This window comes from Hyla sarda, chromosome 3, assembly GCF_029499605.1.
Source record: "Hyla sarda isolate aHylSar1 chromosome 3, aHylSar1.hap1, whole genome shotgun sequence".
Lineage (NCBI taxonomy): Eukaryota > Metazoa > Chordata > Amphibia > Anura > Hylidae > Hyla > Hyla sarda.
Window position 1 is genome coordinate 145,119,276 of NC_079191.1, and position 13,486 is coordinate 145,132,761.

Genomic DNA, 13,486 nt, shown 5'->3' on the forward strand with positions numbered 1-13,486 from the left:
TGTTTAACTTTCTGGCACCAGTTGATAAAAAAAAAAAAAGTTTTCCACTTGAGTACCCCTTTAACCCCTTAAGAACTCTTTTTGGCCTTAATCCCTTAAGGACACAGCCCATTTTCACCTCTAGGATGCAGCCCTTTTTTGCACATCTGACCACTGTCACTTTAAACATTAATAACTCTGGAATGCTTTTACTTATCAATCTGATTCCGAAATTGTTTTTTCGTGACATATTCTACTTTAACATAGTGGTACATTTTTGTGGTAACTTGCATCCTTTCTTGGTGAAAAATCCCCAAATTTGATGAAAAAATTGAAAATTTTGTATTTTTCTAACTTTGAAGCTCTCTGCTTGTAAGGAAAATGGATATTCCAAATATTTTTTTTTGGGATTCACATATACAATATGTCTACTTTATGTTTGCATCATAAAATTTACGTGTTTTTACTTTTGGAAGACACCAGATGGCTTCAAAGTTCAGCAGCAATTTTGAAAATTTTCACAAAATTTTCAAACTCGCTATTTTTCATGAACCAGTTCAGGTTTGAAGTGGATTTGAAGGGTCTTCATATTAGAAATACCCCATAAATGACCCCATTACAAAAACTGCACCCCCCAAAGTATTCAAAATGACATTCAGTAAGTGTTTTAACCCTTTAGGTGTTTCACAGGAAAAGCAGCAAAGTGAAGGAGAAAATTCAAAATCTTAATTTTTTACACTTGCATGTTCTTGTAGACCCAATTTTTGAATTTTTACAAGGGATAAAAGGATAAAATATACTTGAATTTGTAGCCCAATTTCTCTCGAGTAAGCACATACCTCATATGTCTATGTAAATTGTTCGGTGGGCGCAGTAGAGGGCTCAGAAGCGAAGGAGCGACAAGGGGATTTTGGAGAGTACGTTTTTCTGAATGGTTTTTGGGGGGCATGTTGAATTTAGGAAGCCCCTATGGTGCCAAAACAGCAAAAAAAACACATGGCATACCATTTTGGAAACTAGACCCCTTGGGGAACGTAACAAGGAATTAAGTGAGCCTTAATACCCCACAGGTGTTTCATGACTTTTGCATATGTAAAAAAAAAAAAAAAAAAAAAATCACTAAAATGTGTGTTTCCCCCCAAATTTCACATTTTTGCAAGGGTTAATAGCAGAAAATACCCCCCAAAATGTGTAACCCCATCTCTTCTGAGTATGGAGGTACCCCATAAGTTGACCTTTAGTGCACTACGAGCGAACTACAATGCTCAGAAGAGAAGGAGTCATATTTGGCTTTTTGAGAGCAAATTTTGCTCGGGGGGCATGTCGCATTTAGGAAGCCCCTATGGTGCCAGGACAGCAAAAAAAAAAAAACACATGGCATACTATTTTGGAAACTAGACCCCTTGAGGAACGTAACAAGGGATAAAGTGAACCTTAATACCCCACAGGTGTTTCACGACTTTTGCATATGTAAAAAAAAAATGTTTTTTTTTTACCAAAAATGCTTGGTTTAGCAAAAATTTTACATTTAAAAAAAAGATAATAGCAGAAAATACCCCCCAAAATTTGAAGCCCAATTTCTCCCGATTCAGAAAACACCCAATATGGGGATGAAAAGTGCTCTGCTGGCACACTACAGGTCTCAGAAGAGAAGGAGTCACATTTGGCTTTTTGGAAGCAAATTTTGCTCTGGGGGCATGCCGCATTTAGGAAGCCCCTATGGTGCCAGGACAGAAAAAAAAAACACATGGCATACCATTTTGGAAACTAGACCCTTTGGGGAACGTAACAAGGGGTAAAGTGAACCTTAATACCCCACAGGTGTTTCACGACTTTTGCATATGTAAAAAAAAACTTATTTTTTTTACACTAAAATGATTGTTTTCCCCCAAATTTTTACATTTTTACAAGGGATAATAGCAGAAAATACCCCCCAAAATTTGTAACCCCATCTCTTCTGAGTATGGAAATACCCCATAAGTGGACGTGAAGTGCACTGGGGATGAACTACAATGCTCAGAAGAGAAGGAGCATCATTGAGCTTTTGGAGAGAGAATTTGGCCATGTGCATTTCCAAAGCCCCCCGTGGTGCCAGAACAGTGGACCCCCCCACATGTGACCCCATTTTTAAAACTACACCCCTCACGGAAGGTAATAATGGGTGCAGTGAGAATTTACACCCCACTGGCATTTGACGGATCTTTGGAACAGTGGGCTGTGCAAATTTTAAAAAATTATTTTTCATTTTCACAGACCCCTGTTTCAAAGATCTGTCAGACACCTGTGGGGTGTAAATGCTCACTGTACCCCTTGTTACATTCCGTGAGGGGTGTAGTTTCCAAAATGGGGTCACATGTGGGTATTTATTGTTTTGTACTTATGTCAGAACCGCTGTAAAATCAGCCACCCCTGTGCAAATCACCAATTTAGACCTCAAATTTACATGGTGCACTCTCCCTTCTGAGCCTTGTTGTGCGTCCCCAGAACACTTTGCGCCCACTTATGGGGTATCTCCATACTCAGGAGAAATTGCGTTACAAATTTTGGAGGCTTTTTTTCTTTTACCGCTTGTGAAATTTTAAAGTATGGGGCAACACCAGTATGTTAGTGTACAAAAATTTTATTTTTTACACTAACATGCTGGTGTAGACCCCAACTTTACCTTTTCATAAGGGGTAAAAGGAGAAAAAGCCCCCCAAAATTTGTTAGGCAATTTTTCCCGAGTACGGCGATACCCCATATGTGGCCCTATTCTGTTGCCTTGAAATACGACAGGGCTCCAAAGTGAGAGCGCCATGCGCATTTGAGGCCTAAATTAGGGATTTGCATAGGGGTGGACATAGGGGTATTCTACACCAGTGATTCCCAAACAGGGTGCCTCCAGCTGTTCCTAAACTCCCAGCATGCTTGGACAGTCAATGGCTGTCCGGAAATGCTGGGAGTTTTTGTTTTGCAACATCTGGAGGCTCCGTTTTGGAAACACTGCTGTAGGATACGTTTTTCATTTTTATTGGGGGGGAAGGGGGGGGGTGGTGGGGGGGCAGTGTACGTGTGCATATGTAGTGTTTTACTCTTTATTTTATGTTAGTGTAGTGTAGTGTTTTTAGGTTACATTCACACTGACGGCGGATTACACTGAGTCTCCCGCTAGGAGTTTGAGCTGCGGCTGCAGCTCAAACTTGAAGCGGGGAACTCACTGTAATCCGCCGCCAGTGTGAATGTAACCTGTACATTCACATGTGAGGGGGGGGGGGGAACTACAACTCACAGCTTGCACTGACAGAACGTGCATGCTGGGAGATGTAGTTTTGCAACAGCTGGAGGCATACTGGTTGGAAAATACTGAGTTATGTAATAGAACCTATTACCTAACTCAGTATTTCCCAACCAGTGTGCCTCCAGCTGTTGCAGAACTACAACTCTCAGCATGTACTGATTGCCAAAGGGAATGCTGGGAGATGTAGTTATGCAACAGCTGGAGACACGCAAGTACAACTCCCAGCATGCCGAGACAGCCATTTGCTGTTCCTGAATGCTGGGAGTTGTAGTTTTGCAAGATTTAGAGGGGTTCAGGCTAGAGATCACTGACAGTGGTCTCTAAACTGTGGCCCTCCAGATGTTGCAAAACTACAAATCTCAGCATGCTAAGACAGCAAACTGCTGTCTGGGCATGCTGGGAGTTGTAGTTTTGTAACATCTGGAGGGCTACAGTTTAGAGACCACTGTCAGTGATCTCTAGCCTGAACCCCTCTAAATCTTGCAAAACTACAACTCCCAGCATGCCAACACAGCAAACAGCTGTCAAGGCATGGTGGGAGTTGTAGTTTTGCAACATCTGGAGGGCCACAGTTTAGAGACCACTCTCTAAACTGTTGCCCTGCAGATGTTGCTAGGCAACAGACTCCCGGACACGCGGCGCCATACTCACCTCCACCGCCGCCATGATCACAGCCTCTGCCGGGTAAGTGACCGCCGCTGCCGCCGCCGCCGCTATTACACAGTTCCCCCCGCTGTGCCCGGACACCGATGGGTGGGCATAGCGGGGGGGGGAACCGAACTTTAACCCCCCCGCCCCCAGTCTGCTATTGGTCGGCCGCTCCGCCGATCAATAGCAGGGATAGGAGGGGTGGCAACCCTGCCACCTCACTCCTATCTCTTCAAGGGGGATAGAGGGTGTCTTGGACACCCCCGATCCCCCTTATTTTATCGCGCCGCCGCCGTTGATGGGCAGGGGGAGAGCGCTCCCCCTGCAAACACCATAGATGCCGTGATCAGAACTGATCACGGCATCTATGGGGTTAATGCTGCCGGGACCGGCGCGATCGCGGCCCCAGCAGCTGCGGTGGGACTCCGGCTGTGATTGACAGCTGAGTCCCACCCGCGATCTCCTGCGCTGCCCGCGGCAGAGCAGAAGATCGCTTGGACGTATGCATACGTCCATTTGCGCGAACGTGTAGTTCGTCTGGACGTATGCATACGTCCAATAGCGGGAAGGGGTTAAGGACTCAGACAATTACATTTTTACGTTTTCATTTTTTCCTCCTTGCCTTCTAAAAATCATAACTCTTTTATATTTTCATCCACAGACTAGTATGAGGCCTTGTTTTTTGTGCGACCAGTTGTCCTTTGTAATGACATAACTCATTATATCATAAAATGTATGGTGCAACCAAAAAACACTATTTTTGTGGGGAAATTAAAAAGAAAAACGCAATTTTGCGAGTTTTTGAAGGTTTCGTTCTCACGCCGTACAATTTATGGTAAAAATTACATGTGTTCTTTATTCTGAGGGTCAATACAATTAAAATGATACCCTTTTTTACGTACTTTTCTATTATTGTTGTGCTTAAAAAAAATCACAAACTTTTTAACCAATTTAGTACGTTTAAAATCCCTTTATTTTGATGACCTGTAACTTTTTTATTTTTCCGTATAAGCGGCGGTATGAGGGCTCATTTTTTGCGCCATGATCTTTACTTTTTTTTTATACCACATTTGCATATAAAAAAACTTTTAATACATTTTTAATATTTTTTTTAATAAAATGTATTAAAAAAGTAGCAATTTTGGACTTTTTTTTTTTTCGTTCACGCCGTTCACCGAACGGGATCATTAACATTTTATTTTAATAGTTCGGACATTTACGCATGCGGCGATACCAAATATGTCTATAAAATTTATTTTTTACGCTTTTTGGGGGTAAAATATGAAAAAATGGACGTTTTACTTTTTTATTGGGGAAGGGGATTTGTCACTTTTTTTTACTTTTACTTTTAAATTTTTTTACATTTTTTTACACTTGAATAGTCCCCATAGGGGACTATTCACAGCAATACCATGATTGCTAATACTGATCTGTTCTATGTATAGGACATAGAACAGATCAGTGTTATCGGCGATCTTCTGCTCTGGTCTGCTCGATCTTAGACCAGAGCAGGAGACGCCGGGAGCCGGAAGGAGGAAGGTGAGGGGACCTCCGCGCGGCGTTCTGAATGATTGGATCCCCGCAGCAGCGCTACGGGCGATCCGATCATTCATTGAAATCGGGCACTGCCGCAGATGCCGGGATCTGTATTGATCCCGGCACCTGAGGGGTTAATGGCGGACGCCCGCAAGATCGCGGGCGTCGGCCATTGCCGGCGGGTCCCTGGCTGCGATCAGCAGCCGGGATCAGCCGCGCATGACACGGGCATCGCTCCGATGCCCGCGGTTATGCATAGGACGTACATGTACGTCCTGGTGCGTTAAGTACCACCGCACCAGGATGTACATTTACGTCCTGTGTCCTTAAGGGTTTAACTATGTGATAGAATTTGACAGCTCTGCACGTGTATGCACCCATCGGGAGGATTGTACTGTGGCACTGACATCCCGATCCTGTACTGTGACAGGTAACAATGATATCACAATGCTTCCCTCAGCTGAATGGACTCGGAGGCATGCAGAGAAGATTTACTCTGTTCCTTCTTTCCATGCCTGTCTATACAGATCACTTGTAGCAATGATCTAATGGGCTTTTACTGTTGGATCACGGTTAACAGTGATCTGTGTATCGGGACAACAGGGAACACAGAGCCTGTGTTCCCTGCTAACCAATACTGCCACAGTAAAGAAAAGAAAAACTCATAAATAAATACATTCAAGTGTATTCAAAAAATATAAAAAAAAAATTTAAATAATAAGAAAAAAAAAGAAAAAAACAGAAAAAGTCTTTTACATGGGCATCGGGTGCTCAGGCATTAACAAGCTCCCTTCACATTATGCCACTGGTCACTAGGCGGCCTAGGCCACTAGTTTTTGGTTCTTATTTTCTGGACCTATCTACTTTTGCGCTTGTATTAAAAACGTCCTTTACCTGCGGATTATCACCCATGTACAGAGGCTGCACTGAAAGCAAAGGAGGGCATTACATTAAAACTTGGGGCCTTTGTTATTGGCTTGATAGTGAGGTTGAACAATATACATATAATTAGCATCGGAATGCATGGGAGAAGTTAAAGATTCATTTTCAGGGTAAATATTATTTTATAGAATAAATTGACTTAAAACATAGTATGAAAAAATAGGAAATGAAGTAATGGGAAGAAAATAGACCAACAAAACTTATTGATATATACTCCAATTTAAAAATAATGGCTCAATCGCCAATATGTCAAAGATGTGTCAGATTGTTGTCAGATAGCAACAAATCACAGTTGAGCTTTCGTTGCTCTGGTAAAATCAGACATATTATTGTCTCAGATTGATAAATCAGTACATAGATCAAGAGAATATAGTGCTGGCAGGGAGAGACTCCCTTAAGACCCCCCCCCCCCCCCTTCACTCAGCTCCCCCTCTGTCCTCATCCTCCTTCATCCTCCTCTGACCCCTGGTATGATCACATAGTTTTAGCTGCGTGTCACCAATGTGTGAAATACTCTGCAGGCACCAGAAAGCACAGGCTGATGTTGTACCTGCACCCAGAGAGCTTTCAATAAAAGTGTGTATACTTATATGTATACAAAAAAGAAGGTTGCAGCAGCACTCTTGGTCAAAAAATGAAGGCTCTTAGTGCACTTTTTGATCAATATGTGTCCCCCATCCACCACACGGAGGTGGCCTCACTTCGGATGGGACCCTAACACGCTTATTCTACTCCCCTCTGCTGGGCATATGGACTCTGACTTGGTGACATTCAGGATCCACTATCAATTTAAAAAACCTCCTTTGAACATGGAGGGGTGCATGGCTAAAGAGGGTGCCACTCCCTCTAATTTGCATAACAAAAAGAAAAAAAAGATAGCCAGCACAAGTACGTAATACACAGGTGCAAGCTGCTGTGGCAAATACAAAGTATACAAAAAAGGTTGCAGTAGCACTCTTGGTCAAAAAATTTAGGCTCTTAGCGCACTCTCTAGCCGTGCACCCCTCCCTGTTCACAGGAGGTTTTTTTAATTAATAGTGGAATGTCACCTAGTCAGAGGCTGTATGCCCAGCAGAAGTGAGTGGAATGAGGGTTTAGGGTCCAATCCGAAGTGAGGCCAGCTCCGCATGGTGGATGGAGGATGCGTTTTGATAAAAAAAAGTGCGCTAAGAGCCTTAATTTTTTGAGCAAGTGTGCTGCTGCAACCTTCTTTTATGTTTACTTTGTATTTGCCACAGCAACATGCACCTGTGTATTAGGTAGTTGTGCTGGCTATTTTTCTTTCCTTTTTTTTTTTTTGCTATGCATATTTATATGTGTGTAGATGTAATGTGACACATTTTGTCTGTTACATGAATTTGTGTATCGCAACCCCCCTTCCCCATTCCTTCTAGGGCCGCTGTGACCCTTACGATTTCGGGTCTGCTGCTCCCCCCAACTCTCTGGACATTCCCAAACCAGCTCTTCAGAATACATTCCTTACCTCCACCTCCCTGCTACTTACTGTGCATGTGCCGCATATATATAAATATATATATATATATATATATATATATATATATATATATATACATACACACACATATACACAGTCATGGCCATAAATGTTGGAACCCCTGAAATTTTTCTAGACAGTTGTTACGCCTAGCGCTCCGGGTCCCCGCTCCTCCCCGGAGCGCTCACGGCGTCCTTCTCCCTGCAGCTCCCCGGTCAGCGCTGACCGGGAGCGCTGCTCTGCCCTGGCCGTTGGGGATGCGATTCGCACAGCGGGACGCGCCCGCTTGCGAGTCGCATCCCAGGTCACTTACCCGTTCCCGTCTCCTGCGGTCATGTGCTGGCGCGCGCGGCTCCGCTCTCTAGGGCGCGCGCGCGCCAGCTCCCTGAGACTTAAAGGGCCAGTGCACCAATGATTGGTGCCTGGCCCAATTAGCTTAATTGGTTCCCACCTGTTCCCTGCTTATATCTAGTCTCCTCCCTTGCACTCCCTTGCCGGATCTTGTTGCCTTAGTGCCAGTGAAAGCGTTTTGTGTGTTTATAACCAGTGTACCAGATCTCCTGCTATCTCCCCTGACTACGAATCTTGCCGCCTGCCCCCGACCTTCTGCTACGTCCGACTTTGCTTCTGCCTACTCCCTTGTACCTCGCCTATCTTCAGTATCTTCAGCAGCCAGAGAGGTGAGCCGTTGCTAGTGGATACGACCTGGTCACTACCGCCGCAGCAAGACCATCCCGCTTTGCGGCGGGCTCTGGTGAAAACCTGTAGTGGCTTAGAACCGGTCCACTAGCGCGGTCCTCGCCATCCCTCTCTGGCACAGAGGATCCACTACCTGCCAGCCGGCATCGTGACAGTAGATCCGGCCATGGATCCCGCTGAGGTTCCCCTGCCAGTTGCCTCTGATATCGCCCGACAGGTCGCCCTTCTAACCCACCAGCTGTCGGAATTGTCCACCATTGTGCGCCAACATTCGCAACTTCTTCAGCAATCATCTCCTCCGCCAGCTCCTGCACCCCTTCCGCAGCGAGTGGCCACTCCTAGCCTCCGCCTGTCCTTGCCGGACAAATTTAATGGGGACTCTAAGTTTTGCCGTGGCTTTCTTTCGCAATGTTCATTGCACTTGGAGATGATGTCGGACCTGTTTCCCACTGAAAGGTCTAAGGTGGCTTTCGTAGTCAGCCTTCTGTCTGGAAAAGCCCTGTCATGGGCCACACCGCTCTGGGACCGCGATGACCCTGTCACTGCCTCTGTACACTCCTTCTTCTCGGAAATTCGAAGTGTCTTTGAGGAACCTGCCCGAGCCTCTTCTGCTGAGACTGCCCTGCTGAACCTGGTCCAGGGTAATTCCTCCGTTGGCGAGTACGCCATACAATTCCGTACTCTTGCTTCTGAGCTATCCTGGAATAATGAGGCTCTCTGCGCGACCTTTAAAAAAGGCCTATCCAGCAACATTAAGGATGTTCTGGCCGCACGAGAGACTCCTGCTAACCTGCATGAACTCATTCATCTAGCCACTCGCATTGACATGCGTTTTTCTGAGAGGCATCAAGAGCTCCGCCAGGAAAAAGACTTAGATCTCTGGCCACCTCTCCCACAGTCTCCACTGCAATCTGCGCCTAGGCCTCCCGCCGAGGAGGCCATGCAAGTGGATCGGTCTCGCCTGACCCTGGAAGAGAGGAATCGCCGTAAGGAAGAGAATCTTTGTTTGTACTGTGCCAGTACTGAACATTTTCTGGTGGATTGCCCAATCCGTCCTCCACGTCTGGGAAACGCACGCTCACACTCAGCTCTCGTGGGTGTGGCGTCCCTTGATGCCAAGTCGGCTTCTCCACGTCTCTCGGTACCTGTTCGGATTTCCACTTCAGCCAGCTCTCCCCTCTCAGCCGTGGCCTGTCTGGACTCTGGAGCTTCTGGGAATTTTATTCGGGAGTCCTTTGTGAATAAATTCCATATTCCGGTGACCCGTCTTGTCAAGCCACTCCGCATCTCCGCGGTCAACGGAGCCAGGTTGGACTGTACCATACGTTTCCGCACGGAGCCCCTTCTTATGAGCATCGGATCTCATCACGAGAGGATTGAACTTTTGGTCCTCCCCAATTGCACCTCGGAAATTCTCCTTGGACTTCCCTGGCTTCAACTTCATTCCCCAACCCTGGATTGGTCCACTGGGGAGATCAAGAGTTGGGGGTCCTCTTGTTCCAAGAACTGTCTAAAACCGGTTCCCAGTAACCCTTGCTGTAACTCTGTGGTTCCTCCTGTATCTGGTCCCCCTAAGGTCATTAAGGACTCTGCCTGCCACAGGAAATGCCCCTCCCCCCCTCCCAGTTCCATCAGGCAAGCTTCTGTGTCCCCTCATGGCCCTCGTCCTGGTGTCACACTGCCCCGTGCCAGGTCCCGCCCTCTGCCCTCTCTCCCCATTCCTACTCCTGCGGTTCTGCCTGCCGTTGAGGAATCCCTCCATCCTTTCCCGGTGTCCTCATCCCAGGGGAGGCAGTTACCCGATAAAGAGAAGGGGAGACCTAAGGGGGGGGGTACTGTTACGCCTAGCGCTCCGGGTCCCCGCTCCTCCCCGGAGCGCTCACGGCGTCCTTCTCCCTGCAGCTCCCCGGTCAGCGCTGACCGGGAGCGCTGCTCTGCCCTGGCCGTTGGGGATGCGATTCGCACAGCGGGACGCGCCCGCTTGCGAGTCGCATCCCAGGTCACTTACCCGTTCCCGTCTCCTGCGGTCATGTGCTGGCGCGCGCGGCTCCGCTCTCTAGGGCGCGCGCGCGCCAGCTCCCTGAGACTTAAAGGGCCAGTGCACCAATGATTGGTGCCTGGCCCAATTAGCTTAATTGGTTCCCACCTGTTCCCTGCTTATATCTAGTCTCCTCCCTTGCACTCCCTTGCCGGATCTTGTTGCCTTAGTGCCAGTGAAAGCGTTTTGTGTGTTTATAACCAGTGTACCAGATCTCCTGCTATCTCCCCTGACTACGAATCTTGCCGCCTGCCCCCGACCTTCTGCTACGTCCGACTTTGCTTCTGCCTACTCCCTTGTACCTCGCCTATCTTCAGTATCTTCAGCAGCCAGAGAGGTGAGCCGTTGCTAGTGGATACGACCTGGTCACTACCGCCGCAGCAAGACCATCCCGCTTTGCGGCGGGCTCTGGTGAAAACCTGTAGTGGCTTAGAACCGGTCCACTAGCGCGGTCCTCGCCATCCCTCTCTGGCACAGAGGATCCACTACCTGCCAGCCGGCATCGTGACAACAGTATTTCTCACAGAAAAGGATTGTGGTAACGCATGTTTTGCTTTACACATGTTTATTCCCTTTGTGTGTATTGGAACTAAACAAAAAAGGGAGAAAAAAAGCAAATTGGACAAAGTATCACACCAAACTCCAAAAATGGGCTGGACAAAATTATTGGCACCCTTAACTTAATATTTGGTTGCACACCCTTTGGAAAAAAAATGAAATCAGTTGCTTCCTATAACCATCAATAAGCTTCTTACAACTCTCAGCCAGAATGTTGGACCTCTCTTCCTTTGCAAACTGCTCCAGGTCTCTCTTATTTGGACGAATTTTGGCGCTGGAACTCTGGATATTAAGAAAATCAGGAACACATCCGCATTCCTTTCAGAGGCTTTATTGTGAATACATAAGCTACGCGTTTCTGGTCCGAACTGGACCCTTCGTCAGGCAAGGTATCAGAGTTCCAGCGCCAAAATTCGTCCACATTTTCTTCCAATACCTGCTATTACGTTACACTGGGACAGCGTGCCTGCTACCAGAGGCTGCGGACCTGGGAATTGTTACCATACCATGCTTTTTAGGTGTTGTGCCCTGAGCGCAACACCCTCCGGTGAGTTTAACCTTGAATACGTGTAAAATCAATTTTTAAACGTTCTTCACTAGGGGCGCAATTTCCCTCTTTCTTTTTTCCTCTCTCTTTAGGTCTCTCTTATTGGAAGGGCGCCTTTTCCCAACAGCAATTTTAAGATCTCTCCACAGTTGTTCAATGGGATTTAGATCTGGACCCATTGCTGGCCACTTCAGAACTCTCCAGCACTTTGTTAACATCCATTTCTGGGTGCTTTTTGACATATGTTTGGGGTCATTGTCCTGCTGGAAGACCCAAGATCTCAGACGCAAACCCAGCTTTTTGACACTGGGCTGTGCAGTACGACCCAAAATCCATTGATAATCCTCAGATTTCATGATGTCTTGCACACATTCAAGGCGCCCAGTGCCAGAGGCGGCAAAACAACCCCAAAACATCATTGAACCTCCACCATATTTCACTGTAGGTACTGTGTTCTTTTATTTATATGCCTCTTTCCATTTTCGGTAAACAGTAGAATGATGTGCTTTACAAAAAAGCTCTATCTTGGTCTTATCTGTCCACATGTTGTTTTCCCAGAGGGATTTTGGCTTACTCAAGTTAATTTTGGCAAAATGTAGTCTTGCTTTTTTAGTCTCTGTGTCAGTAGTGGGGTCCTCCTGGGTCTTCTGCCATAGCGTTTCATCTCATTTAAATGTTGACGGATAATTTGCGCTGACACTGATGCTCCCTGAGCCTGCAGGACAGCTTGAATATCTTTGGAACTTGTTTGGGGCTGCTTATCCACCATCCAGACTATCCTGTGTTGATACTTTCATCAATTTTTCTCTTCTGTCCACTCCCAGGGAGATTAGATATAGTGCCATGGGTTGAAACCTTCTTGATAATGTTGTGCATTGTGGACAAAGGCAAGTCTAGATAAATTGAGATGGATTTGTAACCTTGAGATTGTTGATTTTATTTCTACAATTTTGGCTATGTTTTTATCTATGTTTAGTGTGGCACACACAAACACACAATGCAAAGACTAAGTGAACTTCTCTCTTTTTTATCTGCTTTCAGGTGTGATTTTTGTATTGCCCACACCTCTTACTTGCCCCAGGAAGGTTTAAAGGAACATCACATGCTTGAAACAATCTTATTTTTCCACAATATTGAAAGGGTGCCAATAATAGGGAAGGGGTTAAATGATCTTTATTCACTTTTTTTTCACTTCACAATTTTGCCACGGACATCCAGAACAGCCCCCTGAGCTAACCTGGCAACAATTTACTTTCACTTTAGATGCGGCGATCAACTTTGCCACGGGTCCCGGCTGTTGTTAGAGGCCGGGCCCGACCCGCTATGACCCGTTATAGATCGGGAGAGGACTCATGACGTACTGGTACGTCATGGGTCCTGTAGGGGTTAATTGAGATTTCAAGCTTGATCTTTCAATGTAAGGGGTTAAGAAACCCTCTTGGGTACTGCTTATGCCTGCCCCTGACTGCTCCCGTTTCTTTCAGGAACTACTTGGCTTAATGATGCTTCTGGGCTTGGGCCTTACATTTTGGGATATTAAGTACTATCTAAATACATGCTTAATAGAAATTTCAACATTGATCTTTCAATGTAAGGGCTTATGAAACCCTCTGGTGTACTGCTGATGCCTGCTCCTGACTATATGTTTCAGGAACTACTTGGCTTAATGATGCTTCTGGGCTTGGGCCTTACATTTTTGGATGTTTAGCACTAGCTAAATGTATGCTTAACATAAATTGCCACATTAATCTCTCAATCTTAGGGATA